At 34.8% G+C, this 25789-nt stretch overlaps 1 protein-coding gene across 1 annotated transcript in view; it reads left to right on the top strand.

The window, feature by feature from the left end:
• Positions 1-25789, top strand: part of PTPRD (protein tyrosine phosphatase receptor type D) — a 2142992-nt gene that overhangs the window by 940854 nt on the left and 1176349 nt on the right. The window contains exon 7 of the mRNA XM_082404325.1: positions 23483-23532. The gene's annotated coding sequence lies outside the window, so the exon portion shown is untranslated. The remainder of the gene's footprint in view (positions 1-23482; positions 23533-25789) is intronic.

The following is a 25789-nucleotide window of genomic DNA, read 5'->3' on the forward strand; positions in this document are numbered from 1 at the left end:
AGCACTTCTCACCATACTGCATGATTTACTCATGAATTATATTTAGTGTTTATTGTCTGTTCCACCTGCTATCGTACATCTTCCACTAGGACGATGATCTTTGTGCATTCTATTCACAGTGCATTTAGAACAGTTCTTGACAGAAAGCAGTCCCTCGTTATTTCCAGAACCAATGAATAGATTTATGATGACTGGATATTTTATATTTAGAATAAGGGTCTGGATTTTGAGCCAAGAGACTGGCATTGAATTGTTGATCTGAATATCTCTAACTCCATTATTTCAATCTCAGCAAGTCCACCATTCCCCAGATGATTATCAGCTAACACTGTTAAGTGTTAAATTGGACAGGAAGTTTCCTTAAGGGTGAATTGATTTTTTTTACAACTTCATAATGAGAAGAAAATGTTTAGCAAAAGTAATTGTAAATCAAATATTATCATAGCTAGTAAATTATTAAATTCTGAATCGTATATATACACAAAATTGAATTATTTTCTCCCAGTGCATTGACCCTGGGTCAGCTGACTCATGATTTTTCTTTGCTTATTTTGTTGATTGGTTTCCCTTGTTTGTTTTATTTTGTTTTCCAGCATTATATCCTTTCTATCATAATTTTGGGCCATTAATCAATTAAAATATCCAGGTTTTATTACCAATGGTTAGATGGATTTAGCTATACCATGAACTAAATAAAAAGTCACCCTAACAACCAAATATATTATGAAACACACACACAAAAATCCTGTAGCCTCACTAGCCAATATATTTTTATCACAGCTACTATTTAGAAGACAGGCTGATTAAATGTGGGATGATAGTTCACATTTTGTGAGAAAGAAAAAAAATGTTTTTACACTTAGGGACTATTCATTAAATTTTAGTGCAAAGGGAATTCTTTTTATATTGCTAAGTTATCAGCCAGTGAATGAAAACAGAAGGATGAACAGTTGTGCTCTAATTGTTATAGAATACCAAACATGTCTGGTGAGATTCAGCCTGAGGATAAGCAGGGAAGAAAGAACTTTTAAAGGGAAGAGTTGATGTTGCTTGCAGCGGAGGGCTTTTTGGTGGTTTGATTTGACATCTGCCTGCTTCTTCCTGTGTTCATCGCTCCTTCCCCTACCGTGCCACAAACACTGCTAGACACTCTTCACACTGCAGTAAATGACTCCCTTCACCTGCCAGGTGGCCAACTAAAGCATTTATTCTCCATGGTGTGCCTAATCCTTAAAACAGGGCTGAGCAGCAGACGGGGAGTGAATGAATGAGTGGTGATGGATGAGTAGTGTCCACAGAGGAAGAGAGTTTATTATTTTTGTATATTTTCATTGTATAGAAAAGGAACATACTGGAATGTAAGCTTTCCACCTAAACTTGTCAGTTGTATTCTCTCCTGCTGTTATTCAGTCTCAACTTAAAATTCATTTTTACCTTCTTAAATTATTGTGTTACAAAAACTTAGGTAGAAAGTCCCCTTGTGCTTTCTTATACCTCTGTGATTTTTCTTTCACTTATTAATCTGTGTATCCCACATACATACGACCACAGAATAAGAGCATTCCTCAGCTAACAGAATGCAGTGCTCTAAAAAACTCATCTGTAACACATTTGCTTGGACTCAGAATCCATTTTAAATATTATTGAAGAAATAAGCCCAAAGAATAAAGTGAATAATTTAGGGGCAATTGAGATATTAACAATGTTAATTGTGTTCATTAATATATTTCTCTATTCAGGTTTTCTTTAATATCATTCAAGAGAGTTTATAATTTGCTTCATAAAGTCTGTAAACATTCTATATTCAATTAATGACTAGATAGTTTATAACTATTTTTTCTATGTGAATGGTAATATATATTCTTCTGCATTTTCCAATTTGTCAATGATAGTATAGAGAAATGTGGTGGTGTTTTAAAATTTACAGAATTTCTCAAAATGCTGATTCATAACAATTTGAATTTTAGAAATATGGGTTAAAACATAGGTGGAGAAAATCAAAGAGAAAACTAGTAAATTAGAAGATAAATTTTAGAAAATCACTCAGAATGAAACACAGATAAAGATAAGAATATGAGAAAAAGAAATTGAGAGACATGGAGGTTAGAGTGGGAGAACCAGCCTATAGTAAGAAGCTCCTAAAGGGGAAACTGTAGATACTGGAAGAAGAGCTGGGTCCAAACCTGGACCAGGAAAGTTCAGGGCTATTTTAATGGATCTCAAGAAGGTCCAAGAAGGCATCAGCTCATGAACTTCAGGTTTGCAGTTATATCAACTAAAGTCCAAATTTAGACATTTACTAAAGGGGAGTGAGTGGCCTTGTATAAAATATAAGTCCTTTCTAAGGCTTAGTCTCCCTATCCTCTAAATGGGCTTCATATAGTTCCTAACATATGGCATTGTCATGGGACTCAGTAAGATAATACAAGGGTGCTGCTCAGCCTTGTGCCTGGCATGTAAGCAGGGAATGCCACCTATTATAGGATTCTGGAAGTGTGGTAATAATTATACTGTTACTTAATACATAAAGATGTAGGCACTAAATAATACTCTACAACCTAACCATAGCATTGTTAGATACAGTGCTCTCAGGGTGGGCATTTATCATGCATGTCTACACTGCTATAATCCTGATAGTCTCTGAGAACAACCTGAAGACTCACAGAACAGGTTTTCTACAAGCATAAAGAAAAAAAGCCACACACAGACAGGTAAAAAGGGCAGAGATGCAGGACAGTCAGAACTGTGGAGGGATGTTAAAACCACAGAAGCCCCCCTGAGGAGCGAGGGACCCAAGCCCCACATTGCGCTCTCCAGCCCAGGGGACATGCACTGGGAAGATAAGCCACCATACCATCTGTCTTTGAAAACGAGTGGGACTTATGTCTGGGAGGTCTGGAGGGCTGCTATGGGAAGCCCTTCTTGAGACTCTGCTCTTGAAGGGCTTGCACACAAACTCACTCACTCTGAGTCTCAATGCAGAGGTAGAAGCATGAAAAGCAGCTGGGTCATGCAAGAAGGAGATTTACTGACTAACGTCAGGGTGTGTGCCAGAGGGGGAGGGATCTGGTAGAACTTCCTCTGGGGACAGAAGCACTGGTGGGCACCATTTTTTTTTTTTTTTTTTTTTTTACTCTCTTTCAACCTAAGTGGCCCAGTGCTGGCAGGTGACATTTCTTTCACTCTTCATCAGCTTAGCTAACACTGTGCACCCCTGCAAAGCAGACTTCCACACTGCCCCACTTGGCAGGAGGCCCTGGCTGACACTGATGCCCCTCCAAAGTGGCTCTGACTCTGGGGGGAAAGAACCACCCACCAGAGTGCTCATAGGAGTTGTAGCCAGGCCTCACAGACAAGCAGGATGGGGGCCAGCCCATCTACCAGCACACCCACAGTAGTTGTGGTTGAGCCATAGGCAGGCCACAAGGTGGCCCTGACTACCAGCATGCCCACAGCAGTCATGGTGGGCCTTACAGCCAGTAGTCTGAGGGTCCAACCCTATCTTCCAGTGCACCTGCAGCAATGACCCATTCACAACAGGAGGGCACATGCAGTCCACACAGAGGATACCCCCGGAGGGCCTGGCTCTGATGACCAGAGGGAGTTGCACCAGTGGACCCCACAGGACACCTTCTACATAAGGTCACTCTTTCAAGACTGGGAGACATAGCTGCTCTACCTGATACCTAGAAACAAACACAAAGAGTTAGGCAAAATGAGGAGACAAAGGAATACCTTCCAAATGAAAGAAAAAGAAAAAAAATCAGAAAAAGAAATAAATGTAATGGAGATAAACAATTTACCAGATCAGGAACTCAAAGTAACAGCCATAAAGATGCTCACCAAACTCAGAGAAGAATGGAAGAACTCAGTGAGGTTTTGTGTTTTCTAATTATGAGTTCAGGATAGAGAAAATAGTAAAGACCAGGCTTTCCCCTCCCTTCTGTCCTCTCTTTCCTCTTATGCCCCCCTCATACTCCTCTCCCTCATTTCCCCTTTTTCTTCCTCCTACCATGTACAGTAGTACAGGTTGTGTAACTATACAGGGAATTTTGGCCAAGAGGATGAAGAAGGGCTTTAATTGAGTTCTACGGTGCGGTAAAGAGACCCATTTTTTAATCGGTAACCCTCCACTCCTATCCTTGCATGCCTGTGCCATGGTGGAAGCAGGGACTTTAGCTGTGAGGCTCTTGGTATTGGGAGAGTGGTGAGAACATTAGTAGTACAAGTCCTAACAGTGGAGTTGCCATTTGGCTTAGGTGAACTGCACAGTCCCGCACAAGAGGCAGAATACCATTTTATCTCCCTTCCTCTTCTCTACTCCTTATAACATAGACCACTCGAGTACTGAATCAGCAATCAGAAAATGACTGCTTCAAAACAAGGTCAATTTCTTATTATATCTATGACCCTAGGCACTTTGTTACCAAACCAGGTCTGTTTGCCTGATGCACAGCCAGCTAAACTCTGAGATACCAAGGTTTGCAGCAGAGAAAGGGTTTTATTCACAAGGCAGTCCAGCAACGAGATGGAGAAACAAGTCTCCAATCTGTCTTCCCAAAGGTGAGGGGCTTGGGACATCTGTGGGATAAAGAAGCAGGGTTGTCTGAGGTGTGGGGAAAGATGATTGGAGGCAAGGAAAAGGTGAAGTAATCTATGTTCTCCTCGGGTGTATCTGATATATGCTTCTTCATGGGACACATGTTCAGAAAATGGTGGTGTTGACATCATCTGAGGGTGGAGTTTTTGGCCCTCTGAGGTCAAAAAGTCATCCAACGAACATTCATGCAGGTTTAGTTGAGTGGTCTCTGGTATTGACTGGTTTGAACTGTGCAAGACTAGCTCCCTGTTCCTGAAAAACAACTTAAGCAGCTGTTACTTTAGTGATCCATTATGTCCGAAGTGTTATCTACAGAGGGCAGTTAAAGTATTCTTGTGATGTTTTGTCTAAGCTAGGTGAAGCTTGGAGGGTATGGAATTTGCAAAACAATTAGTCAGTGAAGGCGGGTTACAGGATATTATTTATTAAGCAAGTTTATAGTTTAAGGGATCTATATTTTCAGGGATGACTGCTCTTGACTTCAAAATCATTTAACCTCTTGTAAGTTTCAGTGATTTCATTTTTACCTGGGTAAAGATTAAACTAAAAGATGCTTAGGTTCATCTTAATTTTTACTTCATCTCAAGATTCTATGACTACACTTTCCACTTTTGCTTCCAATCCTCTGACTATTAGAAGGAGGTTGAGATGTGGTGATTGAGTGAGGCGCAGTGCTTGGGAAGGGCCTAAAGCAGGGAAGAGGTTCAGGAATAATCGTGGGATGAGATTTATTATAGGACCTAGGAATAAGAAGAAAGTGAAGAAATAAAATAAGGGAATCTCCATTAGCAAAAGGGAGAGTAAGGAAGTTCTATTTGCTGGTGAAAGAATTTTGTCAATTGTAACTACCTCCATGATAAATGTGATTTTTCAGAGCCCGAGTGCATCCTTAGTGTGGATGCTTTTCCTTGTAGAGTAGTGTTTGTAGTGGTTAAGCCCATTTTTAATGAGTAAAAGATTCAGTTATTTCATTCTTGATTAACACTTCTCAAAGAGTCGTTCAGTGAGGTGTTAAGAGCAATTAGAAGCATAATAACCCCAAATAAGATTGAAAACAGTTGAAAATAACTCAACAGAATGAAATATGTCATAATATTTTTTAAAAATAATTAAACAGACTGTTTTTGTAGGAATTTTCAGAGCTTTAAAAATATGAACATCTGTTGTACACCTCCAAGAAAATATCATGGTGACCAGGGTTCTCCAGACTTATTTGACCGTTTCCCACCAAATATCTCCTAGGATTAATATTTCATGAAACACATTTGGGAAACTGTATAAAATGTGTTATTTCAACATGGAAAATTTGAGTACTCATGGAGAAGTTCATTTGTGAAAATGACATAGATCAGGTGTTCTTTGCTGAAATCTCAGTGTAACATAGAGGCAGTATAATACAGTGGCCAGTTGCCTAGGTAGGAATCCAAGCTCCACTACGCACTAGCTGGGGAATCTTGGCAAATCAACGAACCTATCCACGTCTCAGTTTTCTATCTGTAAAATGACAATACTAACAATATCTAACTTGCATGGTTTTTATGAAGATTGAATGAGTTAATATGTTCAAAGCACTAAGAAATATGCTAGTGCATAGGATGTGCTATTTAAGCATTAGATTAAAAAATCTAAACTGTGCCAAAGGAATGTAGCTATCCTGGAATGCAAAGGATCTTTCTATGATGGGATTTTACCAAAGGAAAGTCAGAGAGTCTTTGGAAATATGTTCTTAGACAAAGAGATGTGTGCTGGAGAAAATATGTATGGTTGAGAGGAAATGTATTTCCTGGAACCAAGTAATCAATTTGAGAATTTTACCTCTTGCACATGCTTAGTTATTTACAAAAATGCATGAACTGTGGGGCACTTTTTCAAATCTTCTTGCCAGGCTCCACCTGCATGTCAGCAACCAGTACAACAAACTTCTTGTCATTTTTGAATCACACTACTTCCTCAGATTGCCATACCCTTTTACATGTGATTTTTCTACCTAGAAAGCCTTTTTCCATTTCTACACCTGGAATAGTTCCTATTTGTTTTTCAACTTCTATCCAATCCAGATGCCACCTCCCTGATTCTTCTTGACAGAGTTGATTTCCTATTTCTCTTTTCCCATTGCACCATTATGGTAGTTTTCACATTGTGTTGTATTTTTTGATTGCTTACCTCTCCATCTACTTTATATTTGTTCTCTTATTTCTGTGCAATAAATCACCCAAACTTATTGGCATAAAACAATAAACGTTTAACATCTCACGCATTTTCTGATGAATAGAACTTAAGATGGCAAAAATGAATTATCTTATAGATGAACAGAATAAGCTTCCTTAAAATCTGATTTCTAAGAAAGCCAGTTGAAATTTCTTTAGAGTTGCTGAAATCCCTAAGTCCTGAATATATATTCGTTTGTAGGAAAAAGATCTTTAATCTAGACACATTTTTTTTTTTGGCATTTAACCTTTATATGAATAGCAGGAATAATGAAAAATATGATACAAGAAAAACTATTAGTTTGAATAGTAAGGGAAATTAGGGAAGGATTTGCATTCTTTTATCAATGCTACTAATTTAGTATTTGGCATAGTCCATTCTATTAAATATTCTATTATTTCCCTATTTTACTGCCAACATTTTCAAATATATGTATTTCTATTGCCTCTATTTCTTGTCCACCTGTCTCTTTTCCCCATTTGCACTGTTGAACAAAAATCTCTTTCTCCATCATCATCAATGACAACTTTTTTCCCCACAAACCCCTAACTTTTTTTTACTGTCCTTATTTCTTGACTTTTCTGCTATACTTGACTCTGTTGACTTTCCCTAGCTTTATAGAATTCTCCCCTACTTTAGTTTTTGCAACTCTATAATATTTTCCCTCTTGAGTAGTTCTCTAAGCATGAATTATTTCTGTAATCATCATGAATAGTCCATACTCAAGGGATATCATCCTAAAGCAACTTTAGTATGTTTTGTTTCCTTTTCTGTTATGATTAATCTGTGGGACTAGTTCTTTACTGCTAAATGGAATTTAAGCCAGGGCCCAAGACTTTTTAGTCACTTTTACATATAAAATGTTCTTCATTCAGTATAATTAATATGCCATTATGTACTATAGCAACAAACATTTTTAACTTTGTTCAGAGTTATGGCTTTTCCGCTTTCCCACTTAGACGGGCTGATACTCTGTAATGGGGGAGGTTATATGTGTTCGTATCTTCTCTTTGCCCACTTTTTGCTTTTAACTATGATTTTGATCTTCCTCCTTGCCCTTCCCCACCTCCGTCAGTGTTAAAGACTAGGCAGGTGTTTAAGACTTGTTTTCTGTCACCTCACTTCTAATAATAGTTTTTCAGAGACCATTGGGAGCTTCTCACCTACAGCATCTTTGACAGAAGTCATTGCATCTCCATTCCTGCTGATTACTTACTTTCTTTCTCAGTCTGAGGCATTCTCTTTCTCTGATCCATCCAGTTTTTTCTTTTTGAATTTTATTTTACGTATTTTTTTATACAGCAGGTTCTTATTAGTTATCCATTCTATACATATTAGTGTGTATATGTCAATCCCAATCCATCAAGGTTTTTCATAGCAGAATAATCTTGCCAAAACAATGGATACCAATTTCATTATGATTAATTTTGTATACTGACCTTTGTGATTGTAAATAATATCATATATGCTAATTTATAATTCTGAATGACATTTTAAATTGAGGGCATAATGTGTTTCATATTTCTTTATATCCAAATATTTAGAATGGATTTAAGCTAATAATAATTCAATTCACTGTCCAATTCATATACATAATCCTATTCGGCAATTTAGATCCTGGTTTGAGGAATATAGACCAGTGCGCACAATAAAGTCTTTAATATTTAACCATATCCTATACTATATGATTTCAACTTTTGGTTTGTCAATGTATCATGAAAGAAAATTAGCAGTCAATCATTTTTTGTACATTTTGCTAGTCTTAGGAAAATGTGGCTAACATCACAAATGACATATGAAGTGCAGGTGGTGTTTTAAAATATATTTCTGTGTATTAACAGTAACAATTGACCTAAGTAGGAAAAAAATAAGGTTTTCTATAAAGTGAACAATGGACAATAATACAGTATGATATCATCTCTTCAAGGTTCATTAAGGAAATAGCAGGGGTACCTCTGAATATTTTATTGACTATCTAAAGATGCTTATGTATAATACATGTCTAACATGTAGAACACTCAGAGAAGAATTCTTCAGGAATTATTTTGTTGGCAAGCTGTTTATTTTATCTGGCCTCTCTGCTCAGAAAGTATTCACTAAAGATACCTTTAATATTGCCTGTACTTTAAACTTGGCATTTGACCAAGCCTTAGAATAAACACTATCTATATAAATGAATACTTATTTAACTTAAGTACAATGATAAATAATGTACACATGTGTGTTCCTTTGCACATACATAAATATATATGTTATAGTTATTCTTAAGTACAAATATTTTTCCCTAGTTAAACACAGACTCCTGCAAAGGATGTGTATGTTCATGGGATTACACACATACTCCTAAGAGCAAAGTCTTTTACAATGGAGCTAATCGCAGTGGTGTTTTTCATTAACTCTCATTATATAGTCCATCTTGAGAATTGACAAAACACTCTTAACATTTGTATCTAAGGAAATGTCTCCAGTATATTTACTTTTGAATGTTCATTTTAATTTTTTTGCTCTAGATTATCAAGTGTTCATCCTTTGTATTCTAAATTGATTCCTACCAAACTGACAGCTTTAATGCACAGAAATACTATAGTATTGTAATAACTACATTATTACCTACCTTCCATTGTTCATGTACAGATGCAACAGTTCTATCCTATACTACTATGCCAATAGATAGCCAGGACTCCAACCACCTTTACTCAAGTTGCAGATCTTTAGGAAGTAGATGCTTTTTGGGAGTAATGGACAAAGTACTGAACTAAGTCATGAAGGGTGTCACTCCTCCCGCACAGTCAGTGGGTAGGGTGCTGTGTTAAAGAAGAAACAATCTCTCCAGGTGACAATTGGATGACTGGAGATTCTCACTCCAACAAAGACTAATGATCAGGTGGAAAATGACTAAACTTCTTCAATGACCTTTACTTTGGTTCTCCCCTAGGTCTGACTTTCAGGAAAGAGTTTTCTCTCCTTTCTCAGGAGACCTCCCTTAGCTCTTGCGGGTGCTTTCTGGGAATGCCCCCATGTTCAGTCACTTGGCATTTGTACTTCAACCTTCTTGTAATCTGCAATGATTCCCTCCCATATTCCCAACATTTCCCTCAGAGGCACTCCCTCTTGCCTCAAACCCCAGTGTCACCATATTCTCTCACAGGAGTCTCTAATGGACTGTTGAAATCCAAGCAAAAATAACAAAACTGTGTTTCCCTTTTCTCAATGAGAAAAATTTCTGAGTAGTCAAACCTTTGCAGAGGTGAATAGAGATATAATCTTTGATATACATATACATATTTGCATTCCTTCCCCCTTCCCCAGCAATGAAAAGGAAGCCAATATTTTTTTCTATATTCATGTTTATGAAGGTGGGCAATTATACCACTACTGCTATGAATCCTGTTAATTATAGAAGTAAAAGTGAAAATAGAAATTAAACCTTAGAGTAGCTGCATAGATTTATTTTCTAAATATTTTAATTGTCAATGTCATTGTCATAGTTGATATTCGTTGAATACTTGTTCTGAGCCCTAACTTTTCTACACATTTTACATGCATTATATTGGTTAGTCCTTGTAATGAGATATGAACTCTTTGTATCCCCATTTGGAGAAACTGCGACTTAGGAAATAATTTAATATTGCATTCAAATAAGATATTTTCAGCTTTGTGGCAAAAATTTTATCCAATTTTAATATCTTTGTATATATTGCTGATAAAGTTGACTATTCTGATGCATATTCATTATGAAGCCATCCACACCATTTCATCTTTTTATTTCTAAGTAATTGACTGGAGAAATATTTGCTTCTGAAGTTTTAAAATGTTGAAAATTATGTAATAGTGAAAAAAATACAACAATAATTTTATCTGATATGTTATTTTAATATTTGAGAGTAAAACCACCATGCTATAGCATATGGCAGATAAATTCAGTAAGATTCTCTTAAAGATTTTATACATTTTTCCCCATGGAAAAATTACAGGGTTTGGTTGCATCTATATTCACGTTTTCATTTATTTCTTAATACATGTTTCCTTTATAAAAGGTTTTTGTTAATCTAAATCTGGTGACATGTTCTCTTTCTCTCCTGTCTCTTTTAAATACAAGACAAGTAATACTGATTTGTAGTAATTAAGACAGGTCCTCTTGTTTCTGATTCCTCAGTAAGCACATGGAAAGCAGGATACTTCTTAGGAAGTTAATCAGCAATCTGTGACATTCAGCACATAGTGTTCCAGTGATCTTTCAAAATGTTTAATAGCATTAGATAGCTTTTGAGGTAATTATGACTAGTGTTCACAAATGCAGTGCTAGGCTTTATGTGTCACTGGATTTTTATTTTTTGCTAAAACACCATGGATTATAAAGACAAATCATTATTTTATAGAGCTCTACAAAAGGAAAAAAAAGCTAAATTATTCCATTGGGTATGCATCCTGATTTTAGAGATGTTAAAATTTGAAAAACAACATATGGTAAACACATGTAGCAGTAAATGTTACTATTGGCAGATAGATGCAGGAGTGTTTAGGAGGGAGGGAAATAAGCACAAGCACACAGGGCTGGTGGGAGGAGAGACTGGTCCAGTCTTTCTGGAGGTCATTTGGTTATACCAATCTAAAGCTGTAAAACCCTTCATATCTTTCCTCTTAACCAAAAGAAATAGTGAGACACGTGCAAACGTTTAGGAGCAACTTCTACGTGTTAGGCTCTGTTCTAAGAACTTGGGATCTATCAAAAAAGGGAGCAAAGATCCCTGCCCTTGTGGAACTCACACTGTAACAGAAGAGAACATGATTGTGATAGACTGCACTGTGATAAAAACAGATTATAGAACAGTGTTTGATGCATGATTCTAATTTGTAATTAAAAAAAAAAAAAAAGAAACATTTTAAGTACCCTAGAGTAAGTGATTGGTATGATGCACTTAGCCAACTGGGTTTTACTTCCATTTGGGTTTTATTTTATAAATTTTAATCAGATTTGATTATTAAAAATGTAAGTAGCTTACATGGGAATGTTTCTATTTTACTAACCAATCTATTTGTGACCTTCTTTTTTTATTCTGCTTGTGTAAACTTATTCTTAAAACAGAGTCTTTATTAGATTGAGAACCTGAAGAGGGCAAGACCAGATAAGTGTGATTCTGTTAGTAAGTATTGACTCAGTGGTTCTCAAAGTAGGGTGCGCTATCAGCAGCAGCAGCATCCCCTAGGATCTATTAGAAATTCAAAATTTGGGACTCCAGTCGCCACCTACTGAATCAGAAACTATGGAGACAGGGTCCAGATATCTGTGTACAACCAAGCTCTTCAGCCATTCTGATATACTCTGAAGTTTGAGAAGCACTGCAGTAACTGGGCAAGTATAATACATCTGCTGTGCTAGTGAAATAAGAGATTATAGGAATCATATTAAAGAAAAATATCTTTTTTTCCCTCTATTTTTGATAGGCAGTTGTCAGGATAGCCTACACATGGATTCTGGGCTAAATCCTTGCATAGTATCTGGCTAAATCTCTTTTATTTAATAATGCCCAGCCTACATAGTAGAAAGGGTAGAGAAGTATGCAAATATTCATGAGTTTTTCTATTTGAGAAATAAAGAAACCTAGTATTTAAGTAGTTGAAAGAAAGATATTTTACCTCATAGAATCATGGGAAATAAACTTATGTCTTGACACTAACTGAATTATCTTTAATACAGTATAAATAAGTTTCATATTGAGCAGTTGACTACTAGAAGAAATAAGAATGTTCAATAAAAATATTTTCAATATTAAAAATAATATACTTTGGTACATAAAACTCAATTCATAAAAATTACAACTTTATTATGTATTTATAACCACATAATAATTGCTATTATGACAATTATATTTTTGTTGTATTAACAAATATTCATTAATATGTTATAAATGTCTCAGCTTAGTAGCTAAGCTGAGGAATTCCCCTGTGATTGGAGGAGAAAAATGAGATATGAGAGACTAATAAACAAATGGACAATGACCAGACCATATCTGACACTAGAACTCTGACCAACAAGCCTAGGAATCCAAACCACAACCTCTGCATCAATTTGCTCAGAGTGGTTAGGAAAGTCCAGGACTTTCAGGATATTTTCAAATGAGTGACTACCAACTTTCTTAATTTTTGTCTCCTCCTTCCAACTCAAAACCAACCAGAGAAAGCCAAAACTGCTCCCCAATCAGTCACATAGGGTGCCCTGCTTCTGGTTAACCCACCTTCAGCTTTTCCATGCTAATAACCTCCTAACAGAGCATACCTGAATCCTTCCCTTTTGTTCACTACAAAGCTCCTTGACATTGATTTTGACAACTCTTTTTCAAACATAACACCAAAAGCACAAGCAACAAAGGCAAAAATAAATAAATGGTACTACATCAAACTAAAAAGTTTCTGCACAGAAAAGAAACAATCAACAAAATGAAAAGGTAACCTACGGAATGGGAGAAAATATTTGCAAACCATATAGCTGAGAAGGGTTTAATATTACTTTATATATATAAATAAAAAATTTATACAACGCAATAACAAAAAAAGAAGCAATCTGGTTAAAAAATGGACATTTTTTTCCAAGAAAGACATACAAATGGACAATAGACACATGAAAATATGCTCAACATCACTAATCATCAGGAAAATGCAAATCAAAACTGCAATGAGATATCTCCTCATACCTGTTAGAATAACTACACTCAAAAAGACAAGAGATTACAAGTGTTGGTGAAGATGTTGAGAAGAGGGAACCCTTTTGTGCTATTGATGAGAATGTAAATTGGTACAACCGCTTTGGAAAATAGTATGGAGGATCCTCAAAAAAATTAACATTACGATCCAGCAATTCCACTTTTGGGTTTATATATTTAAAAAAAATGAAAACAGGATCTTGAAGAGATATCTGAACTTCCATTTTCATTGTGGCATTATTCACAATAACCAAGATATGAAAACAACCTGAATGTCTATCAATGGAAGAATGGATAAAGATTTATTTATATCTGTATAATGGAATATTATTCAGTCATGAGAAAGAAGGAAATCCTGCCATTTGTGACAACATGGATGGGCCTTGAGGACATTATTCTAAGTAAAATAAATCAGAGAAAGACAAATACTGTACAATTTCACTTACATGTAGAGTCTAAAAAGCTGAACTCATAGAAATAAAGAGTAGACTGGCCATTAGCAGGGGCTTGCAGTGTAGGGAAAATAGTGACATGTCAGTCAGTGAATACAGACTTCCAGTTAGAAAGTGAATAAGTTATGGGGATCTAATGCACGGCATTGTAATTATAGTTAACAATACTGTATTATACACTTGAAAATTGCTAAGAGAGTAGATCTTAAATGATCTTACCACAAAAAGGAATGGCAGTTTTGTGATATGATGGAGGTGTTAACTAAGGCTATAGTCGTACCCTTACTGTGGCACAAAAGTCTTTCAATTCAACACATTTTACACCTTAAATTTACATAATATTACATGTCAATTGTATCTCAATGAAGTTGAAAAAAATGACAAGTTAGAAGTGTCAGTAACAGCGAGAATACAGAGAGTAGAGTGGGTTTTGGCAACAGCAACAAGGAGAGTGGGTTTTAATTTTGTTCTGGATATTTTGACTTCAGGGTAATTGTGCAGTAGGTAAGTAGAAACATCTAGCACGGAGTTGGGAAATAGCACTTGAACTGGGGAGTACAGGCAGATCTAGAAATACTTATTTGGAAATATTCCCCATAGAGATGATGGTAACTTAAGCCATATGTATGAGGGTAATTTCGGATATGGAAGATGTAGAAATAGGAGAGATCACAAAATATAGTCATACACTGATTCACGTATTCATTCAAAAATCCCTGAGCACAGCTATGCCCCTTGGCCTTGTGCTTGGTGCTGAGGGTAGACATGCTGCAAATCTGCCTATATTTAAAGATACTGGGAAGGAGAAAAAAGCAAAGCAAAACCCACAAGCTGTAATCATCAGAATATTAAAAAAGAAAAACAAAACTAAAAAATAAGAAGACAGTGACAGAATCCCTGGCATAAGAGAATTTCAAGAAGGAAGTAGTCAACAAGTATACCTGCTGTGAATTATTTGAGGGTGATGATGACATTAAAAAGAATGTGATTTGATGTTTTGGCACTATTGCAGACGCTCAATAAAGAGTGCCATTATAGTTATTAGGGTAAACAACATATTGTTAGGTATAAAAAGTAAGTGTAGACTGCCCACCCAAAAGAAAAATAAAAGATAGAAGCTTGAAGAGGTAGGCGGATCAAGGGCAAAGTTCTCCAGGAAAGGTAAAGCTTGAAATTATAGGCTGAAAGGAATGATCAAATGGAGAATGGGAAATTGATTGTCATTAGAAAAAGCATAAAAGATGTGTTTAGGACAGGCAAGAGAAGATGAAAACAAGAATACAAGAAGGAGAGAGAGTACTTTCTTGGAAATAAAGTAATATATTAGGAATAGATGAAGATACACATACATTATTTAAATGGAGATAGGAAAATTGAAGTTGTTAACATGAATAACTTTAATCCACTTAAAAATGTATGAGCAAATTATGTCATAGCAGGAGAGAGAAGTAGATACAGAAAAAGGGAGGGGATTGGAAATATTTCACTTTCATGGCTATTAGGAATGTAATGGGTAGGTAACTGTTAAGAAATGATAATGATGATGAAACATGAGCAATGCATAGGGCTAGTTGTGTGGTAGAATAGCAAAATAGGAAGCAAACATTTAGGTATAGCAGCTTTCTTTTTCAAAGCTTAGAAGTGAGGATTTTATGGGACATCATCTAATTGAGGTGGGGAGGATTAGAGTGGGAGATTAAAGAGGAGACAGAGGTTGTGGGGTACATAATCTATGACTACCCCATCTTAGAGGTAAAGAACCCATGGCTTAAAAACCTTGCTGATATTGTTAAAATGAAGAATCTGGTCCATAATTCCAGGACAGGGCCTGAGATGCTGCATTTCTAACAAGTCCAGAACTATCATTGAGAATCTATAGTTTATTAAGAATCCCAAATGATTTGTATGTGCGTTTAAGAGGTATGTGCTTTTAAGTTTGAGAGGTACTGATATATACCTTACTTTTACCTCTGTGTTGGTAATTGCCAAGAAAATGGTAAAAGGAAAAGAATAAGGAATACTGGGTATTTTCCAGGGGGTTATTCAAGTAGCCCATATGTAGAATAAGGTAGAAAGGGACTGTGAGGTCCAAATACAGCTCTATACTTTGAGAATAGGGAGGGAAAACGATGTAACAGTCATGATGGCAGCTGCAGAACTGAAGCTCCAAAGCTTATCTGACCTCTTGCAACAGTTGAAGTGAGATGAAAATAAATGTTGCTATAGCTACCAAATAATTTCCATAAAGGTTAAACCAATCCTGTGAACGTTCACAGGCTCTTACAGATTTCCCAGCATAACCAACTCCACTAATGAAAAGATCATGATATTATGCTGGAAATTATCGTTTACAATTTTAATTTCTTCCCAAATGTGTAGGTATCTATAACACAACAACTTTTATGATGAGCATTATTATTTTTGAAGCTTTATTAATTAATGTGGCTGAATGTCAACTTAGGAAAATTATGACATGATAATACCACCCACGAAAAAAGGTTTGGAGAATCTCCCTATAATATACTCATTTATAGTTGGAAGTTATTGTTGCCAATCATATGAGCACAACAGACATTTTTAATAAAATGTTAATGTTTTGAATAATTTGGAGTGGCATGTTTAAGGATAGTGATATCTAAGAGTCAAAATATTAAACGTAAGGATCTATACATTTTAGTTTAAAACACGTAAATCCCCACTCCAAAAATGGATTGCTTAATGTTGTTTCTATATCTATTTGACACCAGAAATATCTGTAATCATTACTTTTGTTTTATACCTTTTTAACAAGGATAAAACTTTATTTAGAGGTTTTAACATTTTGGGTTTTTGTAAGCACAATTTCAAACCAGATATCCGTTCAGTTATAAAGATATCAAAGGCACCACTACCAACAGGCTAAAAGACAAATTCCAGCCTATAATGTATTTTGGCAACTTTTTTTTTCCTAGTCATGCCTTTTGTTATATAGTAGTTTTCAGATAACTTCCAATTATATAATGAAATCCTCACAAAAGCCCTGGGAGATTAATGGTTTGTGGTGTCAGTTAATTCATGAATAACATCTTCCCTCAGTAGATTTTAAACCATGGAAGAAAGATCGCCATCTCTTGTCATTTCCATTTTCTCTAATATATACAAACATGTTAATGCACAGTAGGAAACTAATAGATTCAGACAAATTTGAGCCTCCAAAGAATATGCTGTACAATTAGTTTTCTGTCACAGTAAAATGTATCCAAATTCTTTACGATCATATTAAACTAATAAGGTGATATAAGGCACAAGTTTTTTTATAATAGCTTTTTTGAGATATAATTCTCATACTATAAAATTCTTTTTTCGTATAACCTTTTAAAGTGTACAATTCAGTGGATTTAGTGTGTTCAGCATTGTGTAACCAGCACCACTCTCTAAATTTTATAATGTTTTCATGAGCCAAAAAGAAATCCTGTACCTACTGGCAGCCATTCACATTCTGCTCACCCTTCAGTCCCTGAAAACCACTAATCTGCTTTCTGTGTCTATAGCATTTCTCATTCGCATTTAAATGGTCATCCATCCAAGCCTGAGATGACATACCCTGTCCAGGATCCAGTCTCCTCCCATCTTATTACTCTACTTGTAACAGAGTAGAGTTTAAGGGAGAAGAAAGAGGAGGGTAGCCTCTCATGATTAACAGCAACAATAACAAAAAACAAACAAACAAACAAAACTGCCCTTGGAGCTCCAAGCATTAACGCTGCATTCTAGCTAGAGAATTAATGAGAAAAGGGGATAAAGATGGGCGTACTCTCTACATTCAGTGGCACTTCCTAGAAGTTGCTCACTCTACTTCCACATACATGCTTTTGCCAGAGCTTAGTCTTATGGCACCAAGACTAAGAATCTTTTTCCAAGTAGACATGAACCTAGCCAAAAATCAGCAGTTCTTTTGCTAAAAACAGGGAAAGATGGATATTGGGGGATAACTGGAACTTTCTGTCATAGTGTTAAACCCATTTGAACTTATTAAAATATATTAAGCTAGGGTTTGGAACACCTGAAGAACAATCCTTATGAAAGATTTTAGAGTGTTAGGGCAGCATTTGTAGTGGCTTTTGATAGTGGCAATCAAATATAAAATCATTAAATATCATATTTGTAACCAGGATATAAAAGTTATGAGATCGGACCATGTTTGTCTTGTTCATCACTTTAACCTCACATTCTAGAATACTAGTGACTGACACACCGTTGCTCAAAAAATATTTATTGAATAGATAAATGAATTACTGAACTAACATTATATAGTTATATGTGTTGTTTATAGTTATAGTTGAGCAACAGATTTACAAATATACAAATTACCTAATTATGGGATGAGTTGATAGTTCCAAAACTTATCACTGCCTGTCCCTCCAGCTTTCCCAGTATTTAAGATCTGCTTTGAAAGAAATGATTTAGGTATTAAATAAGACATTGAGAAAGTCTGGATGTTACTGAGCTAAGGTAAAAATCTAACACCTAAATACAGGGTAGTTTTCTTCCTAAGGGCCTGTCAGCAATTATTTCTTTATTGAAGCATTGAATTATTTCTTTTTTTTTTTTTTTTAATTTATTTATTATTCTTTTTTTTATATTTATTTTTGGCTGCGTTGGGTCTTTGTTGCTGCGCGGGGGCTTTCTCTAGTTGCGGTGAGTGGGGGCGACTCTTCGTTGTGGTGCGCGGGCTTCTCATTGCGGTGGCTTCTCTTGTTGCGGAGCACGGGCTCTAGGCACGCGGGCTTCAGTAGTTGTGGCGTACAGGCTCAGTAGTTGTGGCTCGCGGGCTCCAGAGCACAGGCTCAGTAGTTTGGCACACAGGCTTAGTTGCTCTGCAGCATGTGGGATCTTCCTAGACCAGGGCTCGAACCCGTGTCTCCTGCATTGGCAAGCGGATTCTTAACCACTGCGCCACCAGGGAAGTCCTGAATTATTTCTTTATTTAGGTGTTTATTAGTTATTTACTGAGAATTTACAGTATGCCAGGTTTCATTGAAACCATCTACTTTTTTTTTCCCCATACATGTAGTCTGCAATTGTAATAAGAATTGTGTTTCTGAGATGATAAGCTTGACAGTCTTGAAAGAAGCAAGAGTTCAAAGTCTGTTGTTGTTGTTTTTTTTTAATAAACATATTATTTGCAATTTTTTATATGTATAGAAGGCTATCTGGTTTTCTAAGAAAACATTTCTGATAACTTATACCAAAATTATGTATATATTACATAAAACTTGCATATTTTGTAAAATCTCATGTATTCTAAAATTTATTGGCAGAAAATTTTAGAAATTGGCATGTCTGTTAAATAATGCATAGTTTCAGTTTAGCATTTAATGAGCTAGGCACTATGGAGCTGTCTCTATCTAAAATTAATCATAATATGTTGGAGTTGTAAGACTGGAAGGACTTAATTTGTTTATTATTCTTGTACATTCATTTAAAAAAATTGAGAGTGTAGTCATATCTCTGCTTTATGAAGTTGAATTTTTATTTCATTCTAAATAGAATAAAATGGAAACCCTTAATTTCTTTCACACCTCCTCTTCATTAAAAGAATCAGAATTCCTGTGCTGCATGTAATGAATAGAGTTAAGAGAGTTTGTGTTTGAAATTCAGCGGTACCATTTCTACCTCTGTGCTCTTGGGCACATTTATTAACCTCTCTAATCAATTGTCTTATCTATATAAGAACAGTAATCATAATAACCTGGTAGGATTGTTCTAAGGATTAATGAGTTGAACCTAAAGCACTTAACATACTTCCTGACGCATAGTAGATATTCAATCAACGTTAACTACTATTAATATTTTAAAGGATCAACTAAGGGGATAGTAGACATATAATAAATGTGTTATTACATGACCCCTGAATCTAATATATAGATATATATATATATTCATCAAAATACCACTTGCAAGAAATATTGCACAATAATAAAATAGAATGTGGAAACTGGCTTGTATAATGGTTCACAGAACAGTTTGATACCAGGGTCTCTGGGTTAAAACCAAAACCAGCAACAACAAAAAACAACTTGTGTAATAGTACATTTACACAATAACTTTCTCACAGCTCAAGTTTTGTTCATGGATAAAGTTTAGATACAGTTGTAGGAATTAAATTAGTTGATACATACAAAATACTTAAACCAGTGCTTTACATATTGCTTATTTTTAGTAAATGTTATTTATGGCATATGGCTTAATTGAGATTCTGAACTTAATTAAGCTTGAGTTGAATTTTGACTTCACAATGTATTAGTGATAAGACATTTTGGAGTATATTCCGGCAACTGTTAGCTTCCATTTTTTTAACTGAAAATGTGGAAAATAATCTCATTTTTTGTGAGTATTAATGAAGATACAAGAGACTTTTGTGAATGCCAATTGAAGATATATGAGATAAAGTATAGAAATCCTAGCATTGTACTATTTATCCATTGCTAACTAAATATTATTTTTCTAAACCCACCAAACTGTCTTTAAGATAATTTGTAATTATTTAAAATTATTTATAATTATTTAAAATAACTTCACAATTTTTAGGTTTCCAAATCATTTAAAAATTCAACCTTTTGTCACTCCCTTTAAAAATTGAACTTTTCAGCAAAATTGAGCCAAGAAGAAATAAAGTACTCCAAACTGTTTTAACATCAGAGAAATCACATCTGAAATGCCAATTCCATGCATTTTTCAAACAGCCACATATCCAATAAATCCATTAATTAATAGCTGTAATCTATAGAAATACTAATTCAAGTACAACTTTTTAAGATTTCTGCAGTAATTTGACAGTTATATAGACATTACTATGAAGCATTCCTCCTTGAATATCATAGGTTTAGGATATTAGACTTCCAGAATTACCAATCTCTCTCTCTTTTTTTTTTCTGAAGTTTGCTTACTTGGCTCAGCATAAGTTCTTTCTGAGTGGTTATTCCTCCAAAGATAAGTAGCACAAATGAAAGAAGTATACCTGATCAAATTCATTTAGCTAGAATCTTATTACCTGAAATAAAATTACCTGAAATGCATCAAGGACAACACTAACCCAGTGCCAATGTCGTTGACAGTTTAATAACCGATCCTTCACCACCAATCTCTCCCCTAAAAATATTTATCTCATTCATATCATGTTAAAATGGACTCTTTCCTCTTTAAGTATATCCCAGTACTCAGTATTCTTGCCTGAATCAGGCCATGTAAATCATCAAAAAAGGTAGATTAAAGTTGGGGTGGGCCATATTTCTGCTTTGGCTTTCTTATATGCCTAAAATCACCTCCCTGGCTTGGCCTTGGGTTTGAAAAACAACTAGCCAAGTGCATTTAATGTCATTTCTAGAATCCCTGAATTTAAACATAAGCAGTGACTTCAAGTCTGAGTGTCCAACATATCTAATCAGTATAACAATGTCAGTAATACAAACAAGGATGTCCTTTGGATTTACTGTTACTGAGTATTCACATTCAGATACAGATAAACATTCTATGTATAACTGGAGAACATAAATAACCTTACGTGCTTTTTATGTTGAAGTTCTATTATTCAGTTGAAAGTGTCAGTTTATATTGCAAATATGCAGCACAGTGCCTGCAGGAGTAATCTAGCATCTGATAGTGCTAAAAGAAATCATTGTTTCTGTATTATAATGTCAAATCTTAAAGCTCGACTTTAAATCTTTAATAATAAAATGGTAATAACAATTAAAATTTTCAATTAGTGTATCCAAGGAGTTCATTCCACTATGGCAATACTTAGCTTCAACCGAATATTGATTCTAACACTTAATTTAACATTTGCCCCAAATTTAAATTGATGCACCTCTTGATAAAAGAGGGGAGCACTGGGGGCAAGTCACTATAATTCCTTGATTGACTTTCTGAAGTATAAGCATTCAGATCACACTAGATTCTTGGGAAAGACTTCCCTTTCAACCAACATCAGTAGGAAGTAGATCTGAAGAGATCTTCTCCTTCCTTGCTCCCATAGGGAAAATGAAAGCAGAAAGCAGTAGAATAGTGAGCCTGGGACATTGACAAGGTTAGTCCATGTGCATTCAGATTAGTAAAAGGGATGGGCAGCAGAGGGCTAGTAAACAGTGTAACCACTTGGGGACAAGGAGACCTGGGGCCATGGCCAGTAACTGGAGTGAAACACAATGGACTGAGAATCAGATACTCAGAGTACAGTCGAGTCTCTGCCACCTCTTGTTTCAGTGACTTTGACCAAGAAAGTCTGAGCACTCATTATGGGAGATTTAAGTCCACAAATGTATTTCAATTTGCAGAATAAGAACAATACCTTTTAATGTGAATATTTATACTTCAATGATAGTAATAGTTTGTTTTCCGCTAACATTTGATTAGAAGAATGTTAGAAACATTTTATTTCACTCTTCAAGTGGTTCCTATTACTGTCAAAATCATTTCCACATATGGTAATGCCTCCTAAGAATTAAATAGCATTCCTTTGTCAGATAAACTATGTTATATAATGTTTCCTTCATTTGTAGTAGAAAAGATTTAATGAATAGAAATCTGAGAAAAACATATCCTCCAAAGCAACACCACTCATAAGGAATTTACATAATGGATGTCAATTTTCTATCTTCTATGAACTTGTAATACATTACACAGTAGAGCACCTGCGTATATACCAGTCATTCATGAGTTTTCTAAAGGGTTCATAAATGCTACTAATTTCTTCATTGAGGGTAGAAATGAAATCTTCAGTTTCCTTATTTTGTTCATATAGAACAGTATCTACCTCGAAGGAAGCAAATTTAAGGGCGTAATAAATGTGTGTTGATCAGCAAGTTACCACAGCATCAAAATGATAAAACTCTTGCAAAGCACGTTAACTACTAAATATGATCACATGTGATGGTAATCAAATGTCTTGATTTAATGACAGTAATAGTAACCAGTTTCATAAAGTGCTATTGGAATACTACAATGAACTATGGAGTACTACATGAACTTTAAAATGATGATAGAGAATATTTATAGTCATAGAGAGATATATATTACCCACTGATTAAAACAAAGAGATCAGTTGGATTATGGTATGTTAATCACATTTGTACACAATAGCATATGTGTGTGTGTGTCTGTGTGTATTTGACACTGTTAACTGAGTATAATTGAGAAGGCTTTCTAAAATAATATATACAAAATACATTTTGCTTGCAAATGTTTCCCTCACCCATAGTCCCACAAGAAGCAAAAGAGACAAATTTTCTCTGCTTGTTTGTCATCCCTGCATTTAGGAGCTGAAATTAGAGTAATTAATCTCAAATCACAATAGTTTGATGTGAGCTGAGTAACAGTAATGCTATTTCAGACAAATGTAGTCAAAATTGTCAAATTATATGTACACTAATTATACATAAAATAAAATTTTTCATGATATTGAATCGCTATTTAACATTTTATGATCTTGAATTAAAATGCAATACCTATACTAATACAAAATGTTTTTGGTTGTACTTTTTTAGGTCTCAGGGTGGTGAACTTTTTCTTTGAATTCCTAACCTGTGAGCCTATGGTAAGATTATAATTAATATACTAAATTTTATAGTTTTTCTCTATTACCCTTGCTTGATTAATAACAGTAAAGGGAATTTGCATAGGTAGCTTGATATTTTACCTTACTTTTATGGAAATTCTGAAGAAGCTATGTGATATTTTTCTATCTAATGTTTATGTTCTTGAGTAGATTATAGTAATATAGTCATTTGATATAGCCTTTGACAGGTTTCTAAGTGAATTTGAAGCATCGTTCAGGAAGGTAAAGATTTATACCATGGACAAAATTTCTTTGGATATGAATGACAATTTTATATATTAAAAATATTTATAGCGAGGTCTATTTGATGTCAATGAATAAGGCAATGAGTTATTGAAAGTAAAACTTATAAAATTATCACCTGTCAGGATTTATCAAAATTGGGTTCTTCTATTAAAACTTGATGTTGGAGCTTTAGAGAGTTGAAAGTAAAATATGTAAGTATGGAAATAGAGATGATAAGAAATCACCAGTAACTTCTAAGGTGATTTGGGGAGGTGTTATTTATTTGTTAATTTCTGTGGTTAATGCATTCAATAACATGTGTTAAAAATGTGAATATGGGCTACATTTACAATTGATTACTACAGAATATAAGTAAACATAAGTCTGTGTTGTGAAACTGATTGGGTTATTTTAGTAAAAGGATTTTCAGTGTTTATCTGTTCCTTAATAGTAAACATGATAAAGATTTAGCTTGTAATTGACATATAAAATACAGATAATATGGGCATTTGTATCATACATTTCATATCTGGGGGAGAATGATATCTTTGGAAACACAGAGGCAATTGACTCAGTCTCCTCTTTATCTGGTAATTCAGCATTATTGAAATGTATCTTGAAGAAGTTGTTTTAAGTGACTGTAGGCAACCACCTTTGGGCACTCTAATGTGTTCCTTTTGGTGATATTTTTTAGAAACAATGTATGATTATGAAAAACAAGTGTCACATAGAATCAAGGGAAAATCCCTCTGCCCTTCCAGAAGGATTCTGCTGATAATGGAAGACATTTTATAAAATGTTATTTGGATATGCATAGGACAATAATTTTATCCTTGAGAAGTTATTTTTTAATTTGTAACTTATATTTTACAAATATATCTAAATGAACTTACAAATCATTTCATTTTATAAAATGGTACAAAATATTTTTAAAATTTATGTCATCTCCAGTCTTTTTAATATTCTTATATAAACATAACATACACAGAGAAAATTGCTCATAGCTTAAGTGCAGTCCCAGTGAATTGTCACAAAAAGAGCACACCCATATAACCAGCACTCACATAAATTAAAAAAAAAGATAAAAATTAGAGTACATTGTAGCCCCCACCTTAATTGCTATTTTCTAGTAACTATACCCACAGAACATAAGCACTATCTTGAATTCTAGGAAGATAGGTTACTTTGCCTACTTAATCACGTTTTACAAATGAAAACATATGGTAGGTACTGCTTTGCTTCTTTTGCTCAAAGTTACATTTGTAAGATTATATGCAGTGGTAAATCACTCGTTCTCATTGCTGTGTAGTAGGCAACTGTGTGAATATACCAAATTATGGTCCTTTCTCCCATTTATAATCATGTGGATAGCTTCTCGAGTTTGGCTCTTATGAGTAACGGTCATATGGATATCTGGAACATGTCTTTTAGGGAATATGTGTATATATTTTGTTGGGCATATAGGCTATGCATATATTCTGCTTTAGGAGAGAGTGACATTTTACCGAAGTGGTTATTTCACGTTTCAACAGCAGGATGTGAGAGTTCAGTTGCTCTAGATACTCAGTAACACTGGGATTTTACATCCTTCTCTTTTAGCCATTTTGTTGTGTATATAGGGATATTTTAATTTGAATGTCCTGAAGATTAGTGGTACTAAAAACTTATTTTTTTAGACTATTTGTCATATTATCTATTATCTATCCTTTTAAAATTATATTATTTATCCTTTTTTTTATCATATACATATGGGTATTGAATCCTTTGCTGGATATATACACTGATATGCTAGGGTGCCTTAACCTGATTCATAAGAGCGTACTGTTGAAGTGTCAAGAATTTTGAGAGCTGCTTAGTAGTTTTAAAAGCACCATGGTAGAAGTACTTACACGACATATATTGGCAAACACTAAAAAAATAGGACTTTTCCTCTGGAGTACTAGGTGTTAAACATTTACTAGCACACCACTGGATATTTATATTGTATATGAAACCATTTGGTGGAATTTTA

This window comes from Balaenoptera borealis (genome assembly GCF_965194805.1).
Source record: "Balaenoptera borealis genome assembly, chromosome: 8".
Lineage (NCBI taxonomy): Eukaryota > Metazoa > Chordata > Mammalia > Artiodactyla > Balaenopteridae > Balaenoptera > Balaenoptera borealis.